The 18,986-nt window shown below is 40.4% G+C and overlaps 1 protein-coding gene across 3 annotated transcripts in view; it reads right to left on the reverse strand.

The window, feature by feature from the left end:
* Positions 1–18,986, reverse strand: part of LOC311588477 (uncharacterized protein) — a 170,875-nt gene that overhangs the window by 139,907 nt on the left and 11,982 nt on the right. For 2 of the 3 annotated variants that reach the window (XR_014776215.1, XM_084766153.1), the window contains exons 1-2: positions 17,461–17,620; positions 16,796–16,869 (exon numbers count right to left, since the gene is read on the reverse strand). The exons of the other annotated variant lie outside the window; for it this stretch is intronic. The gene's annotated coding sequence lies outside the window, so the exon portion shown is untranslated. Of the gene's footprint in view, positions 1–16,795; positions 16,870–17,460; positions 17,621–18,986 lie in introns of those variants that run through there. 3 annotated transcript variants of the gene reach the window in all.

An 18,986-nucleotide genomic window follows, 5' to 3' on the forward strand; every position in this document is an offset into this window, starting at 1 on the left:
TAGAGCGGGAGAATAAGGAAATATATTTTGAGATGGTCAAGAGTCTCGATGGCTCCTCAGACTCATATATGCAAACAGAGCTGCCCTGTTCTGCAGCGTGCCTGGTGGTGTTGCAGATATGGCTCCTGACTTCTCCAGTAAAGCTTTCTCTCTAGTGCCCTAAGCGACACTGTCACTTACCATTTATGTTGTCTACAACTATTCACATTCTACGATTTAGAAAAATTAAATGTGTACCATGACATTGCCATATGGCAGTCAAAATGAATCATATTTGAAAGGAAAACTTCATGCAGTCGCCCATGGCCTCTGTCTTCAAGTTTCACCTAAAAATATATACCAGAAAAGTCAATCTCTCCCGCAGCTGACACTCTACCAAAGGTATCTCCAGATTCTGGCGGTAGCTAAGAAACAGAAACATAAAATAGAAAATCCTGACAAGTGTATACCAGGTACCACCTACTCCTTAGTGCAAGAAAACACTACCAACAGAAATTATTGTCAAAATTATTGATCATGATCTCATGTCCATAGGACCATCTGTAGATCCATGAAGACCCACGATCCATGAAGGCTTTACCTACTCTAAACTTCCAGCCCTAAGGCGCTCAGGACCAGTCTAGACAAAGCTTTCCAAAGCTACTCTTAACTTCATCTCACATTGTGCATCACCTATATACCCAGCAGGGATTTCTTCCTATCAGTCCACTGGCTGAGCTTATGATAAATTCTTCTTCCATTGTGGTGAAAATCAAGGTCCCAGTAAAGCTCACTGAGCACAGCACTGGGAAGAATGGTTCAATGCCTAGTACTATACAGACACTGAATATGTAAATAGTGTATGACTGACAAAGATAGAAAAATAATCAGGACAGGGCAGTTCTGAGGGTCATCTTTGCTTTATAATGTTACAAAAACATCTATAACTATTAAAACAAATATTTGTCTTTATAGTTATATTGCCTTAATAGCATAATTGGTCATATCCTTGTATAACTTAACTTTTAATAATTTCTGTTTAATATCCTACTCATAAAATCTCTTTAACTTGAATGTCTACCACTTAAAAGTCCTTATGAGACAGCTCAGTACACCACTGGGGCCAGGCCCTGGGACATAGTCTAAGAATACAGGAATACAATGTAGCTTCCGCCCACCAAAAGGCCTCAACCCAGATGTAAAAGAGAGACACAGATGTAAAGAAATTACAGCAAAGAAGAAACTGGTAAGTGAAAGTCTCTTCAAAATACAGAGAGTACAAAGAGGCATGAAAGAAGAATCGGAGGAGAAATTCAGAAAATGTTTTGTAGAAAATGCATTATTTTATTTGAGTCTCAAAGTACACTAAGACTCGGATGGAAAACCATGAACACTGCAGGGTAGAGACATGCACTTCCTGGCACCCAAAGCAGCAGCAAGAATCAGAGTTAAAACGTATGAAGAAGTCAGATGTTTCCTAGGGACTACAGTATATTTGTGACATAGAAATCAAGTGGGGGAGAAGTAAGAAATAAATGTTGAAGTTCTTTTTCATGTCAAGAAAATATTATCTATATAAAACTGGACTTCTCTTTAAAATTATTTGGGATGGCCTAGAGCAATGGCTCAGCAGTTAAGAGCACAGGCTGCTCTTACAAAGGACCTAGTTTTGATTCCCAGCACCCACATGGTGGTTCATGACCATATATAACTCCATTTTAGGGAATACAGTGTCCTTTTCTGGACTCTATGGTATCAGGCATGCATGCAGTACATAGAATACATGGAGGCAAAACACACATACACATAAAATACTTTTTAATTTAAAATTTATTATGAACTGCACATGGTGGCACATAACTATACATAGTAAGACCTTGTCTCAGAAAAGAGTTAACTAAGGTACAAAGATGCATAAATTTAAATTGTATTATCTTGAGTTTGGAGATATTTTTATACATATATATATATATATATATATATATATATATATATATATATATCATCAGCACAAGTAATGAGCTAACATATATATCCTTTAAAATGGTTTATTATGTGTGTTGCTAATATTGTATATTTGGTTCAGCAAGAACTTTTATATATGTGTGTAGTTCATATCCAAGCGTAGAATTGCTAGATCATATGGCAGTTCTATTTTAAAACTTGAAGTACATGGTTCATGTCTTTACAAAGAAGATCCCAGAGGGCTACCTAGGCCATTCCTCCATGGGAAGAGAATAAGTCACCATCTTTGCACCGGTGTTTCTAGGTCTTGAAAGGTCACATTTAGGAATGGGGACAGGCTAGAAAGGAATGGCTCAGGGGGCCCACGGGATGCAGGCAGAGATAGAAGAGAGGCTACAGCAGGTAGTCTGCTACAGAGTTGTGCAAGAGACTCGGGTGAAGATGTACACTTGGCCTACTTGTTTTCCTGGCTTGGGTGACTCCTTATTGCTTTGCAGTTCCCTGGTCTGTAACATGTTTTTACAAAAGCCTGAGAGGACTCCAAGATTCAAATTATATGTTCATTGTTTTTTGTATTCAGAAATAAAATACTGAAGGGGGCTCTTGTTAACTATGCGATGCACCTCTTACTTCTTACCCCAGGTGCTGGCATATATCCACTAGCATGTCCCATATCCATGGTTTCACCTCACACCTGAGGAATTCTATATCCAAGGCTTTATCAGAGGTGTTATAAAGTCCCTGGACTTTTGTGTTAGGTCAAGGTAACTCTTAAAAAATGCCCCTCCCCACCAAGACTGGCTGTGAGCCTTGAAAATTAAACTTTTTACAAAAATTGTATTTTTGTCTCCCTTTCACTGGTATTGACCACAGCAGTGTGCTGTATTTAGCATCCTCTGTGCTTACCTCTGCCAGATATCCATGCCAAGATATCTAACTTGCAACACAAGCTAACATAAAAAGACTCAATGCCTTCAAAAATATTCAATAAACATTTGTTTGATGAATGCATGTCGAGCTCTCACAGTATATGAGGAACTAACTTGTCAGAAGTAAAGAACAGAAAGGAATAGGAGAGAAAAGAAAAGAAGATGCTTGGGGTTAGGAGCTGCTTGCATTGGTACAGTGTGACCACCAAGACCTGACCTCAGAGCCCCAGAACTCAGTCACAGAGTCAAGGGCCTGTAACTAGTGAGGAAGATGAGAGGACAGAGCCCTGAAGCTCTGGCCAGCTAACCTAGCCAAGTAGGCAAGCTTAAGATACAGTGGAAGATCCTATCTGAAAAAATAAAGTAAGAGCAAAGTGGAAAAGGATTCCCATAACACCTCAGAACAACACACACACACACACATGTACACACACATACACATATATACACAGAGATACACATGCACACATAGACATACACATATACATAGGTGCGCATGCAAGTACACAGACATATACACATTTACACACATATAAACACAGAGACACAAATGTGCATGCATATAAACACACACATATAGACATACACATGGACACACAGACACTAATACACATGGACACACTCATATATACACATACATAATCATATAGGCACACAAAAACAAACATACATAAACACATACACACGTACACACACATACACAGAGAAACATAAAAACACATACACATATACATTCACACATATATATATACACATTCACACACTCAAACACATAGATGCAAACACATATATACATGCATATGTAAAGACACACATAAACACACACATGCATACATCCATACACACACTCACACACACACACATAAACAACACATACAGACACATGTACACATTCACACACAAAAACAAACATATACATACAGGTGCACACACACATACAGATATCATACACATATATACATATATACACAGACACAGAAATACATAGTCACACACAAACACACACATACATAGTCACACACATATAAACACACATACGTACACAGACACACAGACACAAAGTGACATACATACACATACACACATATATATAAACTTATACACATACACATGCACATATACACATAAACTCACAAACAAAGACACTCCCACACACAAATATACACACAAAGGCACACAAATACACACATAAACATGCACAGACACACAGACACACAAATACACATATATTTACACATACATATAAACTAACACACATACTCATATGCAGATACATATACAGACACATATATATACACACATACTGACACACACACACATATACACACACTCACATACACAACACATATACACATGCTGACACACACATACATACATACATACATATATATACACACACTCACACACAGACACACTCTACATAAACATACAAACACACACACATACACACACACTCCACATAAACATAAAAACTCACACACACATATACACAAAAACAAACAAATACATATATACACACAAACTCGTACATACATACATGTACAAAATACATATACACACATACATACATACCTATACATACACATATATACACAAACATGCTCACACACACAAACACACCAAGCCAGACACAAACATACAAATATATATACTCACACACATACATACACACAAAAACACATACATGTACACACATATACACATACCAGGACACACACACACACTCCACCAAATAAAGAAAAAGAAAAGAGAGATTAAAAAGATGAACATAGGCTTTGTCTTAATGAAATTCAGTGGAGAAATGCTAGTGCATGTACAGAATGCAAAATCACAAAATAATTTCTCCACAAGAGGAGACTGCAGTCCCCACAGAGCCTGTTTAGGACAGGTGCTCAGCGTGGGAAGGAGCATCAGTAACTATAGAGGGTTTCTTCATATATTTCCTACGTAGAGCTAGTAAGTTACTAACTAAATCCACTGGACTCTTTTTTAATTAATTAAACAGTTTTTATTTTTACATGTACATTTATATTGTTACACAAATGTACAATAAACTACCTATAGCAAGAAGAACCGTGACACATTCAGGAATTATATAAATGTTATATTCTTAGTGTCTTGGCTATTTGTATTTGGCAGCCTTGAAGAAAACATCTTTTCTATCTTGGTGAGTCTAGGATTCTGAGTGTAAATCAGACTCCATCACATCTTGTCATTATCAACTTAAATGAATGTTCATCAGAGATGTGTGGCTCCTGGATCACAGAAGGAAAGAGTGATACCCACAGCAAAGCGAGCGTCAGCGTGCCAGCGTCACCTCCCTTAAACCCAGTCGCAAAGGATGATGGGAGGGTAACAGGGGGTGGGGTCCTTTCACATGCCGTTAACTGAATTATAGGAATGGAATGAAAATCCAGGGGCCTAAAACCCCTTATGACGGGCAATAACAGGACCTGCTTTTGCTCCAGAGCTAGACACAGCTTTTGTCTTCCAAAGTCATCCATCAAGGAAATAGCCATGAAAAACCTGTCTGGAAGATTAATTCACAATATATGGACATATAGACACATGCAGAAATATAAAAGAACCACAGGTCTGTCTCCCAACAAGCAGAGTATTCAAACTTGACTGTCTCTTTGTCCTTGGTCAGATGCCTTTTCTCTAACCCTGTATTTCTTTAATGGAGGCTTACTGGAGATATATGTGTCTTCTCTAAAAGAATGTCTTAGAGGAAGCTTGGCATATTTCCTTCTTGCATGGTACACTTATACAGACTCTTTAGAATAGGAATATTGGACTTACAGATCTCCATTTTGTTACTGTTTTGTGTTTTGTTATGTTGTGTTGTGTTGTGTTGGTTGTTTTTTAAAGAGAAGGGTAACTGATTCTTTTTAATGTGTGAATGCAATTGCTAGACAGTGTGTGGTCCTAGACTGGTCCATGTGGACATGTAGAATCTGGAAACAATACATTGCGTTTGAATTTTTCACAATGTATACCTTGGTGTTCAAATTTAGATGGGGAAGACATACAAACACTGACATAGACATTCGTAAAGAAATATATAACCAGGAGTAAGAACCAGGAAGAGGTTGAAAGATCCTATCATGGAGATCCAAAACTTTCAGAAAATATCCCCAAACTAGGTGTTAAGCACGTTAAAGAATATTCCCATTATCAAATAGGATGTAGCGAGACTGGAAAAAGCTTCATCTGTGTGTTCTGTACATTGCTATAGGGCCCATAGCTCCAAACCACGAATTTAGAATAAATATTTGAGGAGAGTGAATACATACAGGATACAATAATATCTATGAAAATATCACAATAAAGTTGATTTTTGCATGCTAGCTAAACATTATTAATTATAGAGAGCAAACGTTTTGCAGCTATTTTAGCATAGCTATGATGAAACAGACTCCACTTGCATTCACCACTTTCCCATAAAATATACATTGTATAACTGTGCACCGTGGCACACAGCCTGTAGACCCCTTCAGAACAGCAGCCTCAAAGTGTGACCACCCCAACCAGTGCAAGAACCCATGTCACGTGGGAATGTGTGTATGATGACCCTACCTCACACCCAGTAGATCGGGGATTTGGGGAGGGACCTAATAATCTCTTTGACCAAAGCCACCCAGGTGAGTCTGAGTATATTAGAGAAGCCACACTGCTGCGAAACTAAATGAAGATAATTTAAAGCTTAAAAACTGCTGTTTAACCCAAGGTAAACAGACAGACCCTGTAAATACGCAGCTTAGTCACTTTAACTTTAGTCTGAACTCTTCTTCCCAAAGCTATAAAAGGAAATGGGTGACAACTTTCACTTTATTTTGCAATTTAACAGCCTAAGCCATAAACCCTACTGCCTGAATTATCTTCCTTATCAAAACAAAGTAGAGTCTGTTCTGGTGTGATGTACAGAGGCAAGCACCAGATTCGAAGGAAATCAATATGCAAATCAATACATTCAACTCCAAGTCTCGTACATCAGGCCTTTCATATAAACTAGCTTAATTAGGAGCTCCTCGAAATGCAAGAATAGGCCTAAGTCAATATCCCATGCCAAAGCTTTATCAATAATATATAATTTTCCAGAAGATCGCTCAAGGAATTCATATAAAAGCTTCCTTGACTCAGAAAATGGAAAGGTTGAACTCAGTGACAACTTGGTAACTCAATCTGCCATCTGTTCAGACATTAGGAACAGCAATGCAGAAAAGGGATGCCGTTTTCTCTGTGTCTACACATAACCTGCATCTAAATAGAAAGATGCAATAGATGCAGGAAGTAGGATAGTCATCTCGAGAGACTAGAGCAGGTAAAGGACTGGAGTCAGGAAATAAAACACAGACATTCTTGTGAACTAGCCCAGCAGGGTGCTATGGTCAATGAGAACTTATTTCACACTTTCAAATAGCTTGAAGAGAGGAACCTGCTCCAAATACAGTGATGCACATCAGAGTTAAAGGATAAGCTAATTAACCCCACATCCTGATAATTACACATGTATTAAGATATCACAGGTGCTGAGATTATAACCACACACACCACACCCAATCTATCAGAGTTTCTCTTTAAAAATAAAAATAAATAAAAACAAAAACTTAGCAAGCAATGCCAACTATATAGCCAAAACAGTCTCTTAGCCAACTATACTTGACTCATACCCATGAGCATTTTTTTTTCTGGTATATGAGCACAGAAGAAGGGAAATCAGAGGACAGCTAGGAAAATTCATTTGTAAGCATAGGATAGGGAGATTTCTTGTAACATGTCCAAGAGTCATGAAACTAGAAACAACAATGGACATTTCAAAAATATGCTTAACCACTGAAGAAAGCAAAGGGTGATCATTTTGATGGAATACACAAAATATTATGATTCTCTGAGACATACCAGGCCTCAGAAAACCAGCACGCACATGACAGAGGCCATGTTGTTACATACACAAAGGTCATCAGTGCACTCCAACCCGGGACTGATCAGCAGAGTGAGGGCTGTTTGTCTGAGTGCACCTTTACCTGCCTAGAGAAAGGAAAGAGGCTGGTGCATGAAGGCGCCAGGAAAAATAAGTGAGGAAGGACAACACAAAACAGGAAATTCCTTGGGAGAGCTTACTGGATGTGATAGCTGCAAACTTGAAAATCAAAGTGACCCTAATATGTAGTTCATGGGGCCTGATTTTTGTGATTGGTCCTGAGATACAATGCATACATGAAGTGATAGTAACAGCATCTCAAGCTTGTTGAGCCTTTGTTAATCCTCAGGACCAATGGAACGGGAGCCACCCAAAGCCTTGAGTTTAAGTCGCCCAAGGTCACAGAACTGCTCAGCATGGCCCCGTGATTCCCATGTAGCAGCTAACGCCACCACGCATCCTCCTGAATGCCACCAGACCTCTGTGCAGCTTTGTCTTCCATGAGGAGAAATGGGTTCACAGGAATAGGTTGCACACCTTGAACACAGAGTATTTGTCATGAATATCAAGGTCAAGATAAAGACCTGTAATTCTATCTCATTATGTACAGTATACACTCTGACTACTCAAAAACACTTACTATTTTTGAGAAACTTTGGGTAGTTTTGTTTCTTTTTTTCCTAGGCCCACAAAAAAAAAAAAAAAAATAGGCCATGGAAGAGGTACTGCTCCCTCTTCCAGTGTTTAATCTCATTGAAAGTAAGTGACAACACAAGCAGGAAGAACAGAGAGAGAGGCCAAAACCTCAGCCGAGACTTCCCTAATCCAGGTAAATACTAAGTGCTTAAAAAATTGTATTAAATGAATAAATCAACCGTCAAAAAATGTTTTAAATGTTGTGACAATGTCTCCCGCCAAACAGGCACAGCAGTGGTGACCCTGCTCTGTGAACAGCGCACACTGCCACAGTTTTGGGCACAGTGTAGGAAAAGGTTTAGAGATACTCACCCCTTCCCTACCCCTTACACAATATTCACACCTGCAGACCTGCATCCCATGGAAAATTCAAGAGATGCTATTACATTTTCTCTTGCAAAGATGCACCCTGCATTATTCATAAGAATACAAAATTTAAGACAGCCACAGTATCCAAAAGCAGTACAGTAGTAAAATAAATTACGGCCCCCATCCATACAATGGAACCTTTAATGAAGGAAAAAGACTTACAGCATAAAACAAAAGGATAAGAAGATAAAACTTTATCTCCACCGTGCCAGCAAATATGCAAGCACACACATATGTGCCCAGGACAAAGCCTAGAAGGAAATGTTCTCTAATGCAGTTTTGCTGCCCATGGGAATGGGGAAGAATTACTCGTGTCTTTATGCACAACAATATTTTTCACCCTCTCTACAATGTGTAAAGGCAATACCTTCACAGTAAAAATAATATTTTAAAGGAAGCAAAAGGGAGATCTATAATTTTATATTGTCCCACTTGTGATGAATGATCACCGCCAACTCAAAAGACTAATTCGTAAATTTGGCCTTGCCTTCTCCTTAGCAAAAATAACTCTATTTAAAATGTATTAATCCTGAGATCACACAAATGAGCCCTTGACCCAACCGAGAAATACTTCCAATCTAAGCACACCAACTGATACGTTAAGCAGTTTTTATATTTTTATTTTTTCTAAAACAAAATTTTGTTTTTAAATGAAGGCTTAAGTCAAATGGGAACGTACAAAATGAAACTGTAACTGATCCATTCACCACTGGGGAAGGCACACAGGTGACACGCAAAATTGCCCACTTCCTCCCGTCTTGGCAACTGTTTTGTTAGGGGCCTCTGAGTGACTTAACAACAACCGGCAGGCTAGCAGAGTGCAAGCTCCAAAGTTCAAAAGCTCCCACTGGTCTTTAAGAGCTCAAATTCACGTTCTCTCTAACCCTCTGTCCACTGCTGTGAGCTGCAGTAAGAGCAGGTGTTCCACTTGCCGGTAACAGCTGAGGAGCAGCCTGCCTGATTGTGGACACAAAGCCTCTTCAGATCTGCTCATGACATCTAAGGGAACAGCAAAGACACCATCTAAGCCTCTGTTCACAGATGATTCAACAGCTCATTAAAAGTATGTTTTTTACACCATGACCTGTGACCAGAACATACTGTCGGTAATGCAGCCTTAATTAACTCCCCAGGTTTTTATTAAATAGATGGCTGGTTTAAAGCTAATTTTGGTAATACTCAGCTTCAGCATCCTCACTAACTCCCACTATGGGATGAAGGCATTTATACACTATCTCCTATAGCACCATTATTCACAGAGGCGCATGGTACTGGAAGATGGTTCAGTAGACAAAGTGACTGTCTTGTAAGCAAAAGGACATGAGTATTGATCCCAAGAACCCACAGAAAAAAATCAGGTGTGGTGGCATGCTGCCAGGATGTAGAGCCACTGGACTGCAAGGAAAGAGCAAAGAGAAAAAGATCCCTGAAGCTCAGTGGCCAGCCAACCTCGAAGTCTATGAGTTCCAGGCTGAGTGAGAAGACCTGTCTCAAGAAATAAAGGTGGAGGGTGATGAAAGAAACAATTCGTCACATTGGCCTGTGGTCTTCAAACAAACACACAAGTATGCAACCACACACACTAAGAAGAATATATACACTATATGCACATGTGCACGTACACACAGAGAGAGACAGAGACAGAGAGACCCATGCAACAAATAATAAAATAAAATGCCTTAGAAACTGAATAGCCCTATGCATTACTGTTTACCAGGACTAAGCATAAAATATAAAGGTTTAGCTCTGTTCTTACAATGAATAATATATCATATGTTTTTATGCCACAATCTATAAGTCTGGATTAATTTTAATCTAAAAAACTCCATTGGGCAGTTTTGTCATAAAATAGTTTGCTCTAAACATAATTTTCTGAACCACTGAATGCAAATATTTTTCAAGATTGGAAAGAGAAAGACCTTCCCAGTCCTCAACATCATAGTTAAAAAAAAAAAAAAAACTAAATAGATCTAACTCGGTATAAAGCCACCTCTCGAGCAATAGCCAGAATCTACAAAGCCTTGGGTAGCCATCCTGATAAAACAGCTATTTCTGATCAATGTCCAGTGTCATAGAAATTTAACACTCCCAGCTGAGAGATGCACGGCCCCCCATTGTTCCCTCAGCCACAGCTTGTTGCTGCTACTTCTGTCAAATGCTGCACTTGGAACTCTGAATTAGCAGTCGGATGGAAACAACCTTTGCTGCACCCGTGAATGATCTCTCTGCACTTGACCCCGTGGGTATCCTGCACTTGACCCCGTGGGTATCCTGCACTTGACCCCGTGGGTATCCTGCACTTGACCCCGTGGGTATCCTGCACTTGACCCCGTGGGTATCCTGCACTTGACCCCGTGGGTATCCTGCACTTGACCCCGTGGGTATCCTGCACTTGACCCCGTGGGTATCCTGCACTTGACCCCGTGGGTATCCTGCACTTGACCCCGTGGGTATCCTGCACTTGACCCCGTGGGTATCCTGCACTTGACCCCGTGGGTATCCTGCACTTGACCCCGCGGGTATCCTGCACTTGACCCCGTGGGTATCCTGCACTTGACCCCGTGGGTATCCTGCACTTGACCCCGTGGGTATCCTGCACTTGACCCCGTGGGTATCCTGCACTTGACCCCGTGGGTATCCTGCACTTGACCCCATGGGTATCCTGCACTTGACCCCGTGGGTATCCTGCACTTGACCCCGTGGGTATCCTGCACTTGACCCTGTAGGTTATCCTCTAGGATCTCGTAGCTTTCAAATTCGTAAATGTTTCAGTGTCTTCATCTAGTGCACGTGTTGAAATCACCACAAGGAACTACTTTAGCACTGGCATGTTCTGTGAGGAATGAGTTTCAAACTTCAATTCCAAATGACAACAATTCACCAAAGAGCCCTTGATGAAGACCTCTGCTTCTGAAAACATTTCTCTGGGTACAAGCTGAAGACACCAGCTTAACAAATGAAAGCTCTTAGATATTCTAAGTGAAATTGTATCATAACGCGAGGGCAAGAAGGGCCACACCTCTCCATCATCCCTAGCTATTTCTAGTCACTATAAATTCACTCAGTCATCAAACAAAACATTTAATATATCCTAATGTCAGTCTAGTGGCACTGAGAAAGAAAAGCAAGGATGAGAGGCATAAAACAAAAATGAGCTTTTGCTTTAAGAAGCAGAAAGAAGCCTGGTATATATGGTTGAGAGAAAACTCACATGATAAGGATATATATCTTACTTCCAGTAAGAAAAAAAAAAGCATTGAGTTGCTTTTCATGAAGTGAAGAACAAAATCTAATGTGTATATTTAAAGTGAAGCTAGAACATCCAGGTTGAAAGGCTCATATGAATGTGATCTGTATTTAGTTTCATTTGAATTGCCTGGTAGGATCATACAACTGAGGGAGCAGGATTATTACGGATGTCTAGTTGGTTTTATGGTAGTCCTCTACACCTTCCTTTGCCCTGTGATGCTACTCTGCATCTATGTACCACTAGTTGGCATCTGGCACTGCATTAGTGCAAAATCAAAACCCATTATGAAAGCAACCATGAGTATACAAAGCCCTAAGAACAGGACATCTGTAGTCTTCACCTACTATCTCAAGTAGGGTCTTTACTGATGTGATGAAACACTATGACGAGAAGCAACTTGGGGAGGAAAGGGTTTATTTCATCACACAGCGGGTAGACCATCACCCAGGAAACAGAACCTCAAGGCAGCAACCTGGTGGCCCAAACTGATGCTGAAGCCATGCCAAAGTCCTGCTTGCTGCCTTGCTCTTTGTGGCTTTCTCAGGCGGCTTTACTCTAACGTCCAGAATCACCAAGGAAGGGTTAACACAGTGAGCTTGGTCCTTCCACGGCCATCATCAGTCAAGAAAATACACTAGCTTGCCCACAGGACAAACTAGTAGGGAAATTTTTCTCTCCCTATCCTTCTTTCAAGATGACATAAAACTAGCCGACCAAATATCTGAAAAAACACAGAGCCAGTTACCATGAGCCAGTTATTAAGCAAATAACACCTACTTAAGCATATGAAACTTAATAGTTTAATAAGTAAGATTTTATTAAAGTAATAAAATTTTCTACTCATTTTATTAAAGTAACAACATATGCTGCAGAGAGTTTGGAATAGCAGCCTTTACGGATCTATCTCAATGGTTTCTTTTCAAAGTTATTCTGTAAACCCTTACCTCAATCAACAGCAAATGTTCTCTTCACACTGTCCCAACTTGGCAAGCAGTAGAAAGAGTATTCATATAAGGAAGAGTTGGAAAGAATGCTGGGAAGAGCCTGGGTACAAAAGAGTCCTGTGTTCAATAGGACCATGGTAGCTTATCCATCAGAGAGGGAAAGTTTTAAAAAAGGAAAAAGATATTAGCCTTTCAGAAGCCTCTTCGTCTTACTTCAGAAACATCTGAACTCTCAGTGAGGTAAGGAAATGGCTCTCTGGAGCCCCGTTCTCTCACCTTCTCACTACTTCCCTCTTGCTAGAGAGAGTATAGCCTCAAGGATAGAAAATATTGCCTAAAAAAAATCGTCATAAACATTTGTGTCTCAATCTTAGCCCAGCATTTCTTTCACAGTATGGTAAACACACCTATAGGCTATTTCTACTGCTGCATCTATAGATGGTAATTTAACTCTATGAGAAAGAAAAAGACTCTTTAGAGGCTCCTTGCATGGAAATTAAGGAATTGTGTGGAAATGAGATTAGAATCAACCCTAATTGTGGCACCCGCACCACCGAGGTACCGAGTCAAGGGCGAGGGACTGCAGATTTAACTCACACACACATACACACACAATAACACAGCAGGTCCTTCATGCTAAGAGACCAGCAGCAGCAGCAGCAGTTACAACAACCTCAACCTTAACCTTTATTTAGTATTCAAAGAGCCTTCTTATAGGCAGCAAAACAGGAATACCACTCGAAGGTGAAATCCCTCAAGAGGTAATTGCACACAGGAGGAAAAGTCCCGAGGAGGGGTGGGGTGCGTTCTCAGAGCAGTAAACATGACCAGCTGACCAACAAAAACACAGACACGGAAGCTGCTAGAAAGAGGACATGAAACAGCAAGACAGGCAGGCAGCCCAGTCGGGCCTGGTTCCTACACCTAATACCATGTATTGTACCACATTAAAATAAAAATCAAGTCCCACAACAAAGGCAGGAGGCTCTGCAACCAGTTTAAGTCATCTGCATTTCTGCATCACAGGGGAGTCAGTAAGGAAAATCTGAAATCCTTCTATTGCCTTGTTTGGATGTGATTTAATCTTTCTTCTTGCCATCTCAGGCTTCCTTGGTAGGAGGTATTACCTTCTAGAATGTCCTGCCATGGGTAACAGTTTTCGGAACTCACGTCTCAGACACCCACAAAAAACACTTTAAAATCAGTACTGCTCTCAGGTGGGCCTGCCAGCTCCCAGCCTCCTGATCACTGAGAGAGGCAAGATGCAGGGGGATGACAGGAAGCACAGAGCACACTGTTTGACACATCTTTTCTCACTGGGAACTCATTTACTACAAATGTGTTTTGCAGGCACAGTGGAGAATGACAGACAAAGCTCCTGTTAGCCGGAAGCTTACATTCCAGGGGGTGAAAAACAAACATTTATTAAACAGAGAAGCCAAGGACCAAACACAAATGAGAAAGAGAGAGAGAGAGAGAGAGAGAGAGAGAGAGAGACAGACAGAGAGAAACCTACAAATGAACAGAAATATTCATAGGCTGCTGTGCAAACCAGAAAACAAGGTAATAGACATAAGTATATCAGTTCTATCTCATCCTTTAGTATAAGCAGCTGAGATGTGACATAAACAAAAGGATGAGGTAAGTCTTGCGGCAATACAATACCATTTTACATATGCAATTTGAGTGTCCTCAGATTTTTGGGTAAGGGAGACATTGAACCAGTCTCCACAAAAAGTAAGAAATGCTGGGTGTGGTGGTACATGCCTTTAATCCCAGCACTCAGGAAGCAGAGGCAGGAAGATCTCTGTGAGTTTGAGGCCAGCCTGGTCTACAAAATGAGGCCAGGTCAGCCAGGGCTGTTACACAGAGAAACCCTGTCTCAAAAAAAAAAAAAAAAAAAAAAAAAAAAAAAAAAAAGAAAGAAAGAAAGAGAGAGAGAGAGAGAGAGAGAGAGAGAGAAATGGCTTTTAGTATCCTAGTCATGCTATAACAAAATACTACAAATCAAGTAGTTTAAAACAGCAGACATACAATCTTTTACACTTTTAGAGTTCTAAAATTGCTGTGGGTAGAACCCTGCGACCTCTAATAGCAACTTTGCATCTTCTGGTAGCTTTAGTAATAGTCAGTCTCCACTCCTCGCCTCTTTCATCCCACGACTGTCTTTTGTCTGTGTCTGCCTTAATAACTTTCATCTTGTAAGGACTTAAGTCACTGGATTACAGACAATATTAATAAGCTATCATTTACTCCTGCATCTGGGAAGATCCTGTTTCCAAGTGAAATAAAATCAGGACTTGAACATCTCTCTCTCTCTCTCTCTCTCTCTCTCTCTCTCTCTCTCTCTCTCTCTCTCTCTCTCTCCCTCCCTCCCTCCCTCCCTCCTTCCCCCTCTCTCTCTCTGTGAGAATTTTCAGGGTGTCACAGTTCAGCACACAGCAAATAGTCAGAACAGGACTGTCTGAATGGGGTAATATCTTGAGTCAAGCACCTCAATTGCAAGCAGTAGGTGGCCCAGCTGTGATTAAGGTGAAACACCTTGTAGGCAGGAAACAGCAAACGCAACTGGCCTGCACCTGGAGGCAGCTACTGAGACAAGGTTTTGAGAATAAGAAGTACATTTTGTGATGTCATCGGCCATTTGAAGGGAGGAAATGAAGATGACAGGTAGACAATCATGAGCGACACCTGCATTCACAGACCCTGTGGTAGCACCGCACGTCAACGGCCAAGAAGCAAACGTTCACGCAAACAACAGCCCGAGAGAGGTCCTGTGAACCAAAATATCTCTATTATACTGACATCTAAATTGATGCTTATGAAAACAGCACCGGCAGAAGGGGAAACGCACATAACACACTAATTAAAAAGCAGGATAAACATATATATCCTTGAAAGTATACTGAAATGTAAATTTTAAAGCTGTGAGCATAACTACACATCTGTCAGGTTACCAGGCCTGTCATGATAGCACATGATTTGGGCTAAGGTATGAAGTCATGGGCAGGAGTTAACTCTTCGCTCACTTTTGGATATTTGAGTTAATATCTATTTCTATCATGATAAACAATTCTGGTATGAAAGACGCATTTCAAAATGCATCATAAAGTGTTCATCTAAACCAATCTTAGACTCACCATAACATTTATCTAATCCCAGGATCTTGGTACATCTGCTTCCAATGCACACTTTAAGCACGTGTTACGGATGCAGTTGCAGCCCCCTTTGGAATAGTGATGTTTACAAAACAAGCCTTCTAGGTAAAGAATTTCCTTTTTTTATGCTGCTCTCTAAACAGTGTGGCTTTGGGAAACGAACACAGCTGCCACCAGATTTACAAAGCAGAGAATGTGGACGTTTCCACTGCACTTGAATTTATCTCTCTGCGAGAAAACCTAGCAGTTCCTGGAAGAAAATAGTGGTCGATCATGAGAAGCATTATATACACTTTCCATCTCCACTGTTTCAAAATGTGTTGCCTGCCCACAGAATGACTGGGCTTTGTGTGTTTGCAGAATAAAAAGTAATTCCAAGTAAAAAGATTTGGGGGTAATCTCACAGATACCCTGACTCATAATCTTAGCCCTGCAAACTGAAACACGGCCTGATGGACAAGCAATATTTTTATTTTGTTTACACTTCGGTCACAATGCATACCAAGCAGATGTCACTGTAAGGAATCTTCTTCTCTAAATTGGTTCACAAAATTTACAGTGCAAAAGTAAACCCATCTTACCTTGAGATTAAAGATGTCTTCATCTTGGGCATGGGGAGGTCAGTGAATTTCAAGCATCAATAAGACTGTTCGCTCTCAAATAAATCAAACAATGGAAAAGACTAAGTAGATTTTCTCTTTTGGGTACCAAGTCTAAGAATTTGGATTTAGATGAAGTTACCAATCAAATAATCAATTGTATCTACTGGTTTTATTTATTTTTCTAAACATGATTCAATTTTGGACATGGTGAAGCCACTTTATATAAAATCAGTGACTCTAAATATATTTCAAAAGAATATTAAAGAGAAATATTCTAGAAACGTCTCAGTGCCCTAAGAAGGCTAGTGTTTAATTTCCCACATCAATTACTGTTAAACTGAGTGACCTAAGATAAGTCTCAAGCTAGTTTGGACACGGATTATTTAATCAGAAAATTAGAGGGAAGCTAGCCCAGTTAGTATATAGTAGCCATGTATCTCAGAGCTAACTTTATTGGACTTAAGGCCCCCTCAACTGCGGGAGTACAGTGCCTGGTGCTGCAAACCTAGCCGGCTCCCTGTTTCTGCTGAGGTCATATACCCTAGAGGAGAACCCACCACCATTCCCTTAGTTAGGGTAACTATTGCTGTGCTATAACACCATGACCAAAGCAACTTGGAGAGGAAACAGTTTACTCAGCTTACATTTCACCATCATGGTTCCTCGAAAAAGGAAGTCAAAACACAAACTCAAACAGTGCAGGAACCACCAGGCATGGAGATGTACTGCCTACTGGCTTGTTCCTTCTGACTTGCTCAGCCTGCTTTCAGAAAACAAGAATGTCAGCCCAGAAGGGGCACCACCCACAATGGGCTGGGCCCTGCCCATCAATCACTAATTAAGGAAATGCCCCACAAGGTTGCCTGTTTTCAGCCCCAATCATCTGGAAGCTTTTTCTCAATTGAGGTTCCCTCCTCTCAGATGACAAAAGCGTGTATTAATCAAGTTGACATAAATCTAGGCAGCACAGGTACATTCCTAGACCAATATAATTCCCACCTGCACTCTAAAGACTTATCCTTTATCTTCAGGTAAGTGTAGCTCTCAACCTTCATCAAATATGCTTCTTTTTGTAGTAGACAGAAATCACCAAAGAAACCCCCAACTGGTCAAAACTCAGAACATCTGACTATGAGGCACCCATTACCACCTAATACATCTACACCACCAGCCCTACACTAAGGCTGAGGAAGTATCATGGAATAGGGGTTGGGAATTTTCTAAGAGCCAGAGGATGATTATGTCTACTTCAAGACAGTGTCTGCTATATATGACAGGGAGTTAAAACCATGAAATCTTAATAATATGATCATCTAAATAAGTCCTGCACAAGGGCAATACCACTTGACATCCCAACAAAGCCATAGCCCTAGATCAGTAGTTCTCAAACTTTCTAATGCTGCAAGCCTTTAATACAATTCCTCGTGTTGTGATGGCCCACCCCACACATAAAATTACTTTTCTTGCTACTTCATAACTGTAATTTTGCTATTGTTATGAATCATAATGTAAATATCGGTTTCCCAATAGTCTAAGATCAACTTTGTGAAAGGGTCATTTGATTTCCCAAAAGGGATCATGATCCGGTTTGAGAACCACTGCCTCAGATGAAGAGCTACTGGCAATTAAGCACTACTAAAAAGGAGTGGATAAGTCTTTCACTTTTCTGCAGAGATAGCTCTCTTGCTGTCTCTTTGCACAGCTTGGGTCCCAGACCTTTCACTAGGAGCAATAAGAAAATGAAAAAAAAAAAAAAAAAAAGACAGACATACAAAGCCACGTACAAAAAAAGCTGAGATCATGTGGTATGGACTCTCTGATAGAGAAACCACAGGGCTCTAGAAGCACAGTATGTTTTATTGTATGCAGTTGAACAGAGAGGCAGTGTCACTACACAGAGATAAACAAGGCAGCAGAGTTACTATATGCAGCTGAATAAGGAATCAGGTTTGGCCAATCTTGATTGGAACAGTCTCTACAGAAGAGTAGTCTTCAAGCCAAAAACATCATGGGGGGGAAAAAACTACAGTGGACATTGTATACACCTGCTATCAACACCTCCCATGGACCAGGCTTTGCCATCCCTCATATTGTCATGTGGGAAAGGCTATGACTTGTTCACGGATCTGAGGCATTGAGGTCCTTGACATGGCAAGGTGTGGGTCAAATA

Source organism: Acomys minous (genome assembly GCF_964271855.1).
Source record: "Acomys minous genome assembly, chromosome: 17".
Classification (NCBI taxonomy): domain Eukaryota; kingdom Metazoa; phylum Chordata; class Mammalia; order Rodentia; family Muridae; genus Acomys; species Acomys minous.